This window comes from Bicyclus anynana, chromosome 2 (assembly GCF_947172395.1).
Source record: "Bicyclus anynana chromosome 2, ilBicAnyn1.1, whole genome shotgun sequence".
Classification (NCBI taxonomy): domain Eukaryota; kingdom Metazoa; phylum Arthropoda; class Insecta; order Lepidoptera; family Nymphalidae; genus Bicyclus; species Bicyclus anynana.
Genome location: NC_069084.1, coordinates 19368716 through 19382333, shown reverse-complemented (window position 1 = coordinate 19382333; position 13618 = coordinate 19368716). Strand labels below are relative to the sequence as shown.

The window sequence follows — 13618 nt, the reverse complement described above, 5'->3', positions numbered from 1 at the left end:
GCTCCTACACCCTTTATACTAGCGTCTGTATAAATGTATATTGGTAGTTCTGGGTCAAAAATATTTAGAACTGGTTTTGAACATAATAATGTTTTTATTTTATCAAATGCTTCTTGACATTCTGCAGTCCATATGAATTTCACATCTTTTCTTAATAAATTGTGTAATGGATCTAAAATAATTGCACTGTGTGGTATGAATTTATGATGAAAATTAACTTTTCCTAAGAATTGGCGTATATTTTTTTTTGTTTTAGGAAGTGGAAAGTTTTTTACAGCAGACAAATAATCTTTCAAAGGCCTTACTGAATTATTTTCTATTATGTGACCCAAATATTTTGCGTATTTTTCCGCAAAAGTACATTTTGAAAATTTCAGTTTTAAGCCTTCCTTTAGTATTGCCTCAAGTAACTTAGATATATGTAATATATGTTCTCCAAAAGTTTTAGAAAAAATTAAAATGTCATCTATAAAGTTTACTGCAAAACCGGAAAGTTCGTATTTTCTTATAATATTTCCCAATATTCTTTGAAAAATGGCTGACGCAGTCTTTAATCCAAACGGAAGACACGTCCATTGAAAGTGTCCTTCTTGTGTAACAAAGCCAGTTTTGTACCTGTCTTCTATTTTCAAAGGAATTGACCAAAAGGCTGAATTTATGTCAAAAGTAGAAAAATATTCGCAATTCACAGCTTTGATCATTAAATCTTCAATCAACGGAAATGGTTGTGATTGGGGAATAACAATTTTGTTCAATTCTCTAAAATCTATACATAGCCTTGTTCTCTTACCGTCTTCTTTTTTATATGCTAAAGTAACTGGGGCAGCAAATGGGCTATAAGATTCCTCAATTAAATTATTTTTTAATAGTTTTGATATCTGGCTTTCTATTTCTATTCTGTCTTCAGCTGTACATCTGTAAGGACGTTTGCAACAATATTTATCTACACTTAAATCAATATGTGCTTCATAATCCCGTACAGTGCCGATATCATATTTATCCTTAGCAAACACTTGTTTATATTTTTCTACCAACTTATCAATTTCTGATTGTTGGGATAAATCAAGATGATTTACCAATATTTCAAAATTTGCCGTGTCAATATGTTCATTGAAATTCACTTCACATTTATTTATGGTTTCATTTTCTTTTGGATCATTAAATTGTACGATTTTTAGTTGTTCATTTTGCATCAACTTAAAGTTTTTAATACAATCTAGTCCAATCAAAAAGTCATAATTAAAATTTTCATTATCTATTATGAAGATATACATAACTCTTTCAATATTGTATATTTTTATTTTAAGTTTTATTATACCTTTTGTTTTCTTCTCACCATTAATAGTTTTCAAGCTTACTATTTGGGTATTCTTTGAATTTTCATTTTTCTGTATTTTTAACAATTTTGCATTAATCAATGATACATTTGAACCTGAATCATAAATTCCAGAAATATCTAACGTATCATTCAATAGTAACTTTACTTTTATTAATGGTGGCACATCTAGTTTTTTGGACTCTCTTCATTCAGTTCAACTTCCAATTCAGAGTTATTTACAGTTTTAACAACTCCTGTTTTATCTTTATCCTTAAACCAACAATTTTCCATTAAATGGTAACGTTTCCCCTTTTTTTCTTTCACACATATGGGGCATGGTTTTGTTTGTTCTTTTTTATTTAATTTAATGTCAGAGCAAATACTGTTTTTATTGTCATATTTATTCTTTCTTACAAGGTGTTCTAATTTTCCAATTTCATAGTAAAGATCCTCAGTACTTTTCAAAGCTGCTCGATCAATCTGATCCCCCACATAATTCGGTAATCCGACCGCTATAAGGTCAATAAGTGTTTCAGTATCAATTGATTTCCTTGCTTCCAGTAAAAGTTTTTCTTTTTTTAAACCATATGCAAGTAATGAACCTGTTTGATATTTAAAGGACAGAGCATATCTAATGGGTGACAATCCTTTGTTTGCAAATGTCTCACAAAAACTTTTTCCCCATTTGTCCCATTCTGATTCTATTGTATGTTTCATTATCATACAACTATACCAATCGACACTAGATTGCTCCATAAAATTTTTTAAAACTTTAATTTTCTTTATATCTTCTTTTATATCAAAACGTTCACATTCTTTATTAAAATCCTTTAGCCATTGATAAGCATTTGAGTTTCTACCATTGAATTTTTCAATCATGAAATCTTTTGCAATATTCCCTAAATTTTGATTTTCAGGTTTGTTATGTCTTTCTTCAAGCATTTTTTCTAACAATTTTTCTAGTACTCCATGTGAACTACTAGGTATAATTTCAGAATAGTTTTGAATTTCTTCGAGATAAAAATCATAAAATTGTACATTTTGCTCCGCATCCAAATAAATATCTTTTATTTCCTTAGTTAAGGTTATCCAGACTTTTCTCGTTTGGTATCTTTTATTGAAGGATTTTTTTACCTTAACAAAGTTTGGAGTATTATAAATTGTTTGGTGGAGATTTACCGGCTGATATTCCTCTGGTATACTGAAAGTTTTACCATCAGGTGTGGCAATCGAAGTTACACATATTGCGTTTGATTTTCCATCACTTGTTGGTTTTACTTCAAAATCAAACCTCAGTTTCTCCATTTTTCGTAAAATAGTTAATAAATGTTGTTTTATAATGATAATTATTTCACATAAATGTGATAGTAGTAATAAAAGCTTGATTGTGTTTCTATAAATAAAATATAATTGTTATTTACAATATTTTACATTAAATTATTAAATTAAATACTAAACTAAAACTTACCTATAAATAAAATATAAAAACAACATTCAACGCTATTATTTACATTTAGTTTATATTTTAATAAAAATTTTAATATTTTGCTGTTAAGTCAATAATAATATATCGAATATTTAAAATGTGACAATGTCATGAAAAAAAAAAGTAAATTACCAAAAAGAAATAATATTAAAGAGGTTTTCTTTTTACATATATTAATAATTTCGTCAAGGGGTTCGGTAGACTCGATCGGAACTTTACCTGAATAATAAAACATGACAAAATAATTATTTCGAATCGACAACATATATATTAATAATAAATAGGTTAATTAGACTAATTAGGGAGAAAACTGTAGATTTGCGTTTGAAAATATAGATAGAAAATATTGATATCGGGGATGTAGCTGCAAGCCTCAACCACTAGTTGACTGGGGTGGGTGGCGGCTCTCAAAATAAGTTTTCGAGAGCTGTTTCATATATTGGGCTATTGTGGGGAGATCTAAGTCTCTATGTAGGTCGTTATTGCGCACAAATTACGGAGCGCCCGTGGCCTGACGCATGAATCGGTTCTGAAGGACCTGAAGGGGTTTTAGGGTCGCCTTTGGGCGATGGGCAAACACTACACTAGCGTAGGTCATTATTGGACGGATGCAGGTCTTATAGAGTGACCTTGGAGCGGAGGGATAATTTGCTTTTAGCACATATCATAGGATAGAGACGACTCATCACATAAGCAGCTCTTTTTCTGGCTTTCTGTATGTGGGTCGCGAAGCTCATACGGGTATCAAAGGTCACACCTAGGTATTTAGCAGTGCGTTGCCACGGGATGGGTGCCCCGTGTAAGGAGACCTCTTTTAAATCGAAGTAATGGCGTGCAAGTTTCCTCGAGAAGAGCACTGCTGCATTCTTCTCTGGGTTTACCTCTATCCTCCATTTGCGAAACCACTTTGCTAAGTGTGTTACCGCTTTCTGGAGGCGGGCTATTGAACATCTACGGTAAGGGTGTGTCACAAACAGTGCGAACAGTGCGAACAGTGCGAACATCCGCGAACTGGGCGATGTGCACACCTGGATGGTCAGTGGGTATATCACTCGCAAAGAGTGTACTTGTGAAACAATCGGACAAGTCTGCTAGGCACGCCCAAGCGGCTAAGCTTAACTATTAGGCCTTCGTGCCTTCGTTACATCGAAGAAAATGGCCCCAGTTGGAATGGGAGTGCGAAGCCGGGTAAGGCCGGTGAGAATATGCTCCGTGAGGCGATGCGCTTGTTGTACACAGGAGTGTTGGTTTCTAAATCCGAACTGTTGTTTGATGAGAATTTGCTTCTCATCGCTTACAGCCTTTAAACGGTTAAGAATAATAATCTCGTACACCTTGGCAATAGTGTTGAGTAAACTAATAGGGCGATAGCTAGAAGGGAGATCGCGGGGACCGGCTTGTGAATACCTATGACAGTGGCTTCCTTCCACGCATTGGGGAAGGAGCAGTTTGTCAAGAGGACATTGAAAATGATTTTAATAGCGCTGACATACAAATTGCAGTTTCCATAATATTTCACTGACAGCAGATGACATCCTAAGTATTAAACTCAGACATATGAACCCATATAGCACCCCCATATTCGCCAACAAAATTTTCTGTAAATTTTTGTGGGAGATGAGGTAAACTCACACATGGAACTTATTTAACACCAATGAATATATTGTTTTCTTTCACTATAAATTTGATTCACACACACACACACACATTTGTACACACGCGAGTAATTTTACACAGATTAACAAACACATCGCTTAGATTTGTTACACATAATATTCGACTCTTGATCGAAATTTTGCTGTTTCGGCTTAAAAGTCGTTTTTTTAGATATTTTTTTTTATTACAAGTTTGATATAATTAATTTAGAAATACTTAAAAATGAAACGTAACTTCATCTTTTATCAAACTAGGAGTTGTTGACCATTTTATATGCCCTTTGATTACACAACTGGCATGTTTATTGAGCTTTTTACACGACGAAGACGATGACAACGATTCTATAGAAACAGTTTCTATGAACGCGTTAGACCGAACAAATGTTACTTCGCGACTTTGTTACACCTGCGAACAATTTGCCCTGGAAGACTAATAAATAAATGTATTTTTCTTTAAAAAACATACTTTTATCAAGCCAATTATTTGACTAAATACTTATTTATACATCACTAGCGGACGCCCGCGACTTCGTCCGCGTAAAAATCGATGTCAACTTTCAACCCATTTCACATTCTATTTTGCAAGTCTTATAACTTATACCTAATAAATAGTCCACTTATCATTTTACATTTACAAATGTACCTAGAAAAATTAAGGACTTTCCGTACAAACTTTCTACCCCTACTTCACCCATTTCTGATTTTGTTTTCGCGACAAAAAGTATCCTGTTATCCTTCTACGTATTATGGTCTCAAATCGTCTTAAGTATCATTTGAATTCATTCTGTAGTTTCAGCGTGATGACCGGTCAAAAAATAGACAAACAGACAGACAAAAAATAGAAAATAGGCTTCAGTATCGATCTCCTACCTCTACCCTACTCCTAACCTACCCGTACCCTAACTGTATCCTACCCCTACCCTACCCGTACCCTACCCTACCCGTACCCTACCCTACCCGTAATCTTCCTTTCCCTACCCCTAACCTAGGCATACACTCCCCTACCCTGCCCTACCCCTACCATACCTTTACCCCTATCCTACCCTTACACAACCCCTACCCTTAGCAAAATCGGTCCAGCCCTATGAGCGTGGTGCGATGACAAAGGAAAATAGAGACTTTTATGTTAAAATTATAATCTTTGGATCTACTGGACCGATTTGAAAGATTGTTTTACCAATAGAAAGCTACGTTATTTGCGAGCGTCATAGGCTATGTTTGATTCCCATATTCACACAGGAACGGGAACTACGTAATTGAAAGCGCGGGGCGTCATGTAGCGGAATTTCTGCGTCTTTTAGAAATTTTGTATTATCTCCGAAACTATTTAACTAATTAACATACCATAAAGGGCAAATCTTATCTCCATAATATCCTTGTGATTATTAAATAATTTATTTTGATAAGGATTTAAGTTAAGTAGCATAAATAATGACGTAAACCTAAGTATATAAAATTAATAATTTTTAAAACACAAAAGGTACTTATATCTATCTGCTAATATATAGAAGATAGATATATGGTGTCGCGGACTTTTTTGTAGAACTTTTAAAGATACATAAAGCCTCCATACATTAATTTCAATTTTACACAATGGTTAAGGCAGCGCATGCGAATAAGTTTGCATAAGAGGATTTTCGGTCCGACCTGTATGACAAAAACTGTGTTAACTCGGCGAATATGTATCATACTAATATAAAATATACACATAAATATATACATAACTTGAAAACTAATTAACGTATCGAAATAATTCTTTCACGAGTATTTATCACTAGCGGTCGCCCGCGACTTCGTCCGCGTGGTATTCAGTTTTTCAAAAATCGCACAGGAACCATGGATTTTCCGGGATGAAAGTAGCCTATGTGTTAATCCAGAGTGAAAACTAACATCAATAGTTTTTGCAGCGCACGCCATGTAAAGAAAACTTTTGTGCACCTTGGGTTACACTATCGGAGTTTCAGGAAGGATCCCTAATTTTTTTGAAAATATAATATAGCCTCCTTCCTCGGTAAATGGGCTATCTATTACTGAAAATATTTTTCAAATCGTTCCAGTAGTTCCTGAGATTAGCGCCTTCAATCAAACAAACAAACTCTTCAGCTTTATAAAATTAATATAGATTTTTAACGGAGTATACAGAAAAATAACATTTAAAAATAGTGAACATCCCTTTTTTCTCCAAATCTACTTTCTAAAATTTTGTAAAAAAAAAATACAGAAGTTCTGGAAAACTTTAAACTCTAAAATTTTTGAATATAAAGGTCACTTTTAGGGGGCAAGATGACACAAAAATAAAAATTCAAACTGCATCATGTGATACGTCAAATGAATATAAAAAAGGCCAAAGCTCTATTAATAGCTATCTACAAAAACGTAGCGTTAAGTTAATACAAAACAAATTCTCGCTTTATAATTTTATTTTTTTTCACATGAGAAAAAGGCAAAGGTATTGCCGTAAAGGATGTTCCATGTCTTCAAATCTCGCTCTATTCGCAACTGAAAAATAAAATTCGTAAATAAAAAAAATGAACACATTCCACAGACAAGAACGCGGCATTTCATACCAATTCAAAGTTATTTATTTATTTTTCAAAACAATCAGGGCCTTACCTATAATGATTCTATTTTCGAATAAAACCTCTACCGTTTTATAGTAGGCTAGTACTTGGCTAGTACTCGTAACAGACAAGAATTAAAAAACAAAATTACTAGAGGCTGAAATGCTTGTTTAGCCCCGCTGTGGAGTGGTAATATGACAGTGTTTTTGAGCAAGAGTAGTGAAATAGTAGATTGTTATACAAGGGGCTAAAACGACCCATTATATACGAGGTATTTTTAGGGCCCGAGACGAAGGCGAGGGCCGCCTAAATAGAAACCGAGTTTATAATGGGTTTAGCCCCACGTGTTACACTCTGCTTTTCACTACGATTGCGAGAAAATAAAATAGTTTAGTACAATATTCAATGATTTATTTTAATTGAAAATTAAATATACAAAGTCTACAATTTTGGTTATTAAGGGAGATGCTTTTACCCAGTAACATAATTTCCGGCTACTATGAAGATAAACATGGGAGATAATAGTTTAAAAAAATCCTTTCGTAAGTGAATCCATTCGTTGTTGTTTTCTCCACTTATAAAATTTTTCGTAGGTAAGTACCTATTTAAGTAAATGCGTCTCAACTTTGATGGTAACAGATTGAAAATTTCATCCATCTCCAAATTAGGATAACCATTCTCACTAGATAAAGACAATAATAGCAGCGTTTTACCTGAAATAAAACGCATATTAAAATACTTACCTCACTGGAAGCTTTATATTGAGAGTAGCATTTCCGTTTCCGTCGATTTCATACCAGTTTTCGTACTTTTATTGACGTCACGTCTGGCTATGTGGCGCCACCTGGCGGTGTCGGGCTCGGGAAGTTTCGTAAATCGCTGAGCGCGACTTTAGCTCATTGGCTCAATATATCACCAGGCAGGAATTACTTAAAGCTTCCAGTGAGGTAAGTATTTTAATATGCGTTTTATTTCAGGTAAAACGCTGCTATTAAAATATTGACCGTAACTGGAAGCTTTATATTGAGAGCCTGTTTGTTTTCGCCTGGTGACGCCACATTATGGTATTATTTCGCCAATGTGATTATTAAAATAAAACTTTTTATAACAATATTATCTCTAATTCGATTAGGCTTTATTTAGAGAACAAGCTAGTAACGAAGTTAGACTTACTGTGTCTGTGCATAATACAATATTCCATTTTGTTGGAATGTAGCAAAAATACATGTCTACGGTACAATGGTAGCCAGTAATAAGTATCTATGTGGATATTATTTATTCAAACTGTCAACTCTTGGACATTCAAGTGTCATAATATGTCATCAGCCATTTACTATATTTTACAAATATTAATAAATAGAACAGTTAGCAGTGCTTAACGTGTTTTCGTTGATCTCGCGACTCCAACTCTCAAAACATTCAAAAATAAATCAATGAACTAAAAACATACCATACATTTTTTGGATTGGAGTTCAATACTTTTAATTTTAGGGATTTCATCATATAATTGATATTCACACTAAATTATTTAGGAAAAACACTGCTGACCGATATAGTCGTTAAGAAGATTTCTTACGTGACGTCTTTACTCATTCTGCTATAACCATATGCGAGGCGGTTTTAAATTTATTACAAAGAAATTAATATTAATTCTTGCTGCATTTAGTCGTAGTGGATAGTTATTTTATTTAATAATGAAATAGACTTATTATTTCCTAAAGAAAAATTATGATAGTGATTATTTTATTTACAAATAATTTCCAGCCAGAGTAAATACTTCTATCGGTATTTGAGCCAAATTGCGGCCAAAATTAAATAAAATCATCAGATTTTATACTATGTTATCCCTATAATAAGTAATGTTAGGTCATATACACGCCTTTCAGAGTGTACCTACAAAAATATAACTATTGAAAAAATAACTTATTAAGAAGTTACTGACATTCCAAACTGGTGGCATGGAATTTTTAGGCTTTCTTAACAATTTGGCATGAATTTAAGGATATGCTTTACAAAGTTATTGATCTCTTAAGTAGGTTACTTGAAGATTCAAGAAACTTAAACTGAGTCAGTTCTTAGACATTAGGTCATATAATGTACTAAAACTGTTACTTTTAGACAAACACTACACAAGCCGATTTTTAAGTTTTGACAGGAAATAATTTCAGGTTTTCCCATATTTCTTGAAGACTACCTCTAACAGTTTTGTAACTGCTAAGTCCGTTGTCGTGATTATAATAAATTTGTCTTCATTCTATAGAATTATCGGTACTGCTAGCACTCGGAATCTGAGATCCAAATGACATAAGACTTACTCTTATCAAGGCTATTAAATATATTCCTTTCAACCGATTCTGATGATTCTCTGAGAATCAGTGTAAGTGGTGGCGATACCATAAAGCAAGTGGGAAATTCCCTATACACATTGTACACATCGTATAAAACAACTTGAGCGTAAGTTACATCTCGGGATACGTACAAGTAATCATGGACTACGTGTACCTTATTTAATGAGTCAGATCAGAATAGATCAGTCACCGACATACCCTATTTCACAATCACTTTTTCTATGCTACAGTAATGAAAGCGCCAAGTATGGAAGGTGGCGATGTTGTATAACAAGTGATTTGCATGCTTGTTGTTCCTGCCGCGTATACTATTGTGTACTGTTGTGAACTTAGTGATAGTCTAATTAAGGTTGCTAGACATAAAGATCTTGCAATTTTAACTGTTATATTCTATATTTAAACTCATTTCTCTTTTCCTCCGTAATATGTAACGTCAGTCATTTTGTCCAATTGAATGTTGCTTAGGAGGTGAGCTTGATTCTAGGGGCATATACGAGTAGTATGACATACATTTCCTTTTTATTGGAATGCAGTACCTATTCCTCTCGTGACCATGAATACCTCTGAGGGTGAATGTTTAGTAACGCTGCCCAAGCGTGGTCAAAGGCATCTGCTACTAACAAAAACACTGACTGAGGGTGTCAGTGAAGTAGGTAGCTAGCAGTCTGATTATATTAAACAAGGTCATTCATTCATTCAATGGTAACGGGCAAGTTTTCGATATAGTCTACATCTACGCTTCGTATTATTTTCTTAGTAAATGTTAAAATTGTCGATTCTTAATTCTACATATCTCTTACAAAACATGCTGCGAATTCGATAGCATTGAGAAAGTATTTGAGAAAGAGACATGCATAGTTCAAATGACAAGGAAGTAATGTCCAACAATTCCCTGTATACAAAACGTAGGAAGCACCTTTGGGATTTTATTACATACACATGCAAGTAGGCTTGTGTCTATTCTTCAAACTGAGTTTTTGATGCTGTGCGTATTTAGCAAGTGGAATGAGGTTAAATATTGGTCCGGCTTCAGTATTAGCAACAGAGCATGGTGCTTTTATGATCCTTTGTATTTCATTAAGTAGACAATTGTTGATATTTCTTCCAAAACAGGAGTGTGGAACGATGTTCCATATAGATTAAGAAAAACACGAGGTTATTTGAGAGAACGGTAGGAGATAACCTCAGATTAACCTCTGTACGTTTCTGGTGCCACCATTTTCTCTCATTGAAAAAGGTGGTGAAAAAGGTGGCTAAAAAGACCGCTTGAAATGAAGTCTATCTCAAAATACTTTAGGTTTTCTGGATGCATTAAACTTTAAAGCATACATAATACCCTTGATGGGCCTCGAGCCCCTGAAAAAGGATTCACTTAGAATCCTTTGTTTTAATAGAAATTTTTATGTTACCGCTTATGCGTTTTTCTACATTTGCTAGGTGACGGAGGGTATCATAATATGTTTTACCTTTTCGTTTGTTTCTAAGTTTTATGAAACCTGGAGTATGGTTATAAATTTTGCAAATAATAAACTGTATACATCCAGTAATACCTTTAAAAAAAACTTTGATGTATTCGGAAAAATAAGTTTCCTGCCTTTAACCTCTATACCAAAATGTACATGATGTTTTAATCTGACGCTTTCGTTCATCAGATTTTTACGCCATTGTTACAAAGTAATTAATTAACCCATTGGTTACAAATCTAGTTGGCCTATTCACTATTTTGGTCTTTATTATCAACCCATATCAATTGGAAAAATGTCATTTACCTACTGTGGGATATTCACGAGTAAGCAATAAATGACATTTTTACATAGAAACTCAATTTTGTATATGTCAACTAGCAAACGTAAAAGATAGTGAGTCAGCCTGCAAGGGCTTTAGGACATTAGTCTCTTGTACATTGCTGATAAACACCCCGCGAGAGTGGATTATAATGATCATACAAGCAAGGCTGCGCAAGCGTTCCAAGCGATGGAATCTTAACATTTTTCATGCATTCCCCTCGCGAGGGGTGGCGATCACACACACGACATCGACACGGGTATTTGAATAATTTATATAGATAGATAAGATATTCGTATCCATACATGTTTGATAAACACCCCGCGAGGGTGGATTGTATTGATCATGCAAGCAAGGCTGTGCATGAACGTGTGCGCATTACAGATATGTTTATTCCGTGTTGTATGTTCCACGCGATGGAACATTACTCTTCATGCATACGCCCGCGACGGTGGCGATCAAGGACACCGGTATTTGAATAATTTATATAAAGAGATAAACACCCCGCGAGGGTGGGTTGTAATTATCATGCAAGCATGGCTGTGCATGAGCGTTTGCGCATTGTATGTATATTCCGTGTTGTGTGTTCTACGTGATGAAATTTCAACACTATTCGTGCCTTGCCCTTGCGAGGGGCGGCGATCCTCAGTATTTGACTGGAAATACGTCTAGGAATGTTAACACTTTCTATAACCTCGTCCCCATGAGGGGCGGTAATCTATTAGTCCGATATTTGACTGTGCAAATACGTCCAGGTATATTTAAACTTTTTATACCTTACTCAGTAAGTTGGTTTTGCAAATACGTCCAGGAACGTTAAAAAACTGTGTATACCTTGCCCCCGCGAGGGGCGGTAATCTATTAGACCGATATTTGACTGCAAATGTGTCCAGCCACGTTAACAGTGTCTACGCCTTACCCCTGCGTGGGGTGGCTATTTATTAGACCAGTAATTTACATCCAATCAAAATTCCTGTGTTAAATTCTGGCGGGATCTGTGAACCTTTTTTCAATGCCGGTTTGAATTGAAGTAACAATATGTTTGAGTAACTTCCAAAAACTCTTTGTCTAACTTGTCTTCGAGCATTCGTAATTTATGTACTCCTTTGAAACGAAAGCCACTGGCCACGCGTTCGTTTTGCAGTATATATTATATTATGTTAGACAACAGTCTATTGCTAGAACGTTCACTTTGGTTTCACATTTTTAGGAAGCCCGCTGGGCCCCGCCACTTTTAATACTATTTTAACTGTTGAAAAATCACTACAAAGAAAATATTATTATATACATGCAAGTACGAAAACATTTGCAAAAAAGCAAGACTTTCAAACACATGAAGTAGTGATCCGAACGGAAAAACCGTTAAAATAATGATCACGTACTATTTTCAAATGAAATTTGAAATTTTACATAATTTAATTATTAATTTAATAATTAATTTTGTATGTAACAACGTAATAATTACAACGTAATAAAATATAAAGTACTCACAGCGAATTCACTTCACTTATTACACTTTATCTTGCAATGTCGGGTACCAACTGATTGCAAGATGTTGCTTCGACGGTAAACAAAACGCCAATGAGCTAAAGTCGCGCTCAGCGATTTACGAAACTTCCCGAGCCCGACACCGCCAGGTGGCGCCACATAGCCAGACGTGACGTCAATAAAAGTACGAAAACTGGTATGAAATCGACGGAAACGGAAATGCTACTCTCAATATAAAGCTTCCAGTTACGGTCAATATTTTAATAACAATTATTGTTGAAAAATATGTAAGTTACGGTCACAAATTGACAACGAATTTCTGAAAAAAATCAAGTGTGTATTATTCACGCCAATTATTTTTTAAATTCTCGCTTTTTAATTTTATTTTTTTCACATGAGAAAGCGGCAAAGGTATTACACCGTAAAGGATGTCCCATGTCTTCAAATCTCGTTCTATTCGCAACTCAATAAAAATTAAATAAAAAAATAAACGCATTCCACAGACAAGAACGCTGCATTTCATTCCAATTTAAAGTTTTTTATTTATTTTTCAAAACAATCAGTGCCTTACCTATAATGATTCTATTTTCGAATAAAACCTCCTCCGTTTTATAGTAGACTAGTACTTGGCTAGTACTCGTAACAGAAAAGAATTAAAAAAACAAAATTACTTTAGCCCCTAGAGGCTAATATGCTTGTTTAGCCCCGCTGTGGAGTGGTAATATGACAGTGTTTTTGAGCAAGAGTAGTGAAAAAATAATTTGTATATTTGTTCTTTTAATGTAAGATCAGATCTTTGTCCTCAGTAACAAAATTTATAGAATTAAAGACAGCTCTAAAAATATTAACCATGTGTAAAAAATAGTAGTCTGAGACGTACGATATGACGTCGGCGGTATGACGTGCGACGTAAAGAGCGCGCGTTGTTTCGGTAAAGAGTGGGGCGTTAGAGAGGGGTACCGATCGGTTGGCGGGAA

At 34.5% G+C, this 13618-nt stretch overlaps 1 protein-coding gene across 1 annotated transcript in view; it reads left to right on the top strand.

The window, feature by feature from the left end:
- The window catches only part of LOC112049866 (prolow-density lipoprotein receptor-related protein 1), a 108428-nt gene that overhangs the window by 38346 nt on the left and 56464 nt on the right, over positions 1-13618 (top strand). The window lies entirely within an intron of this gene.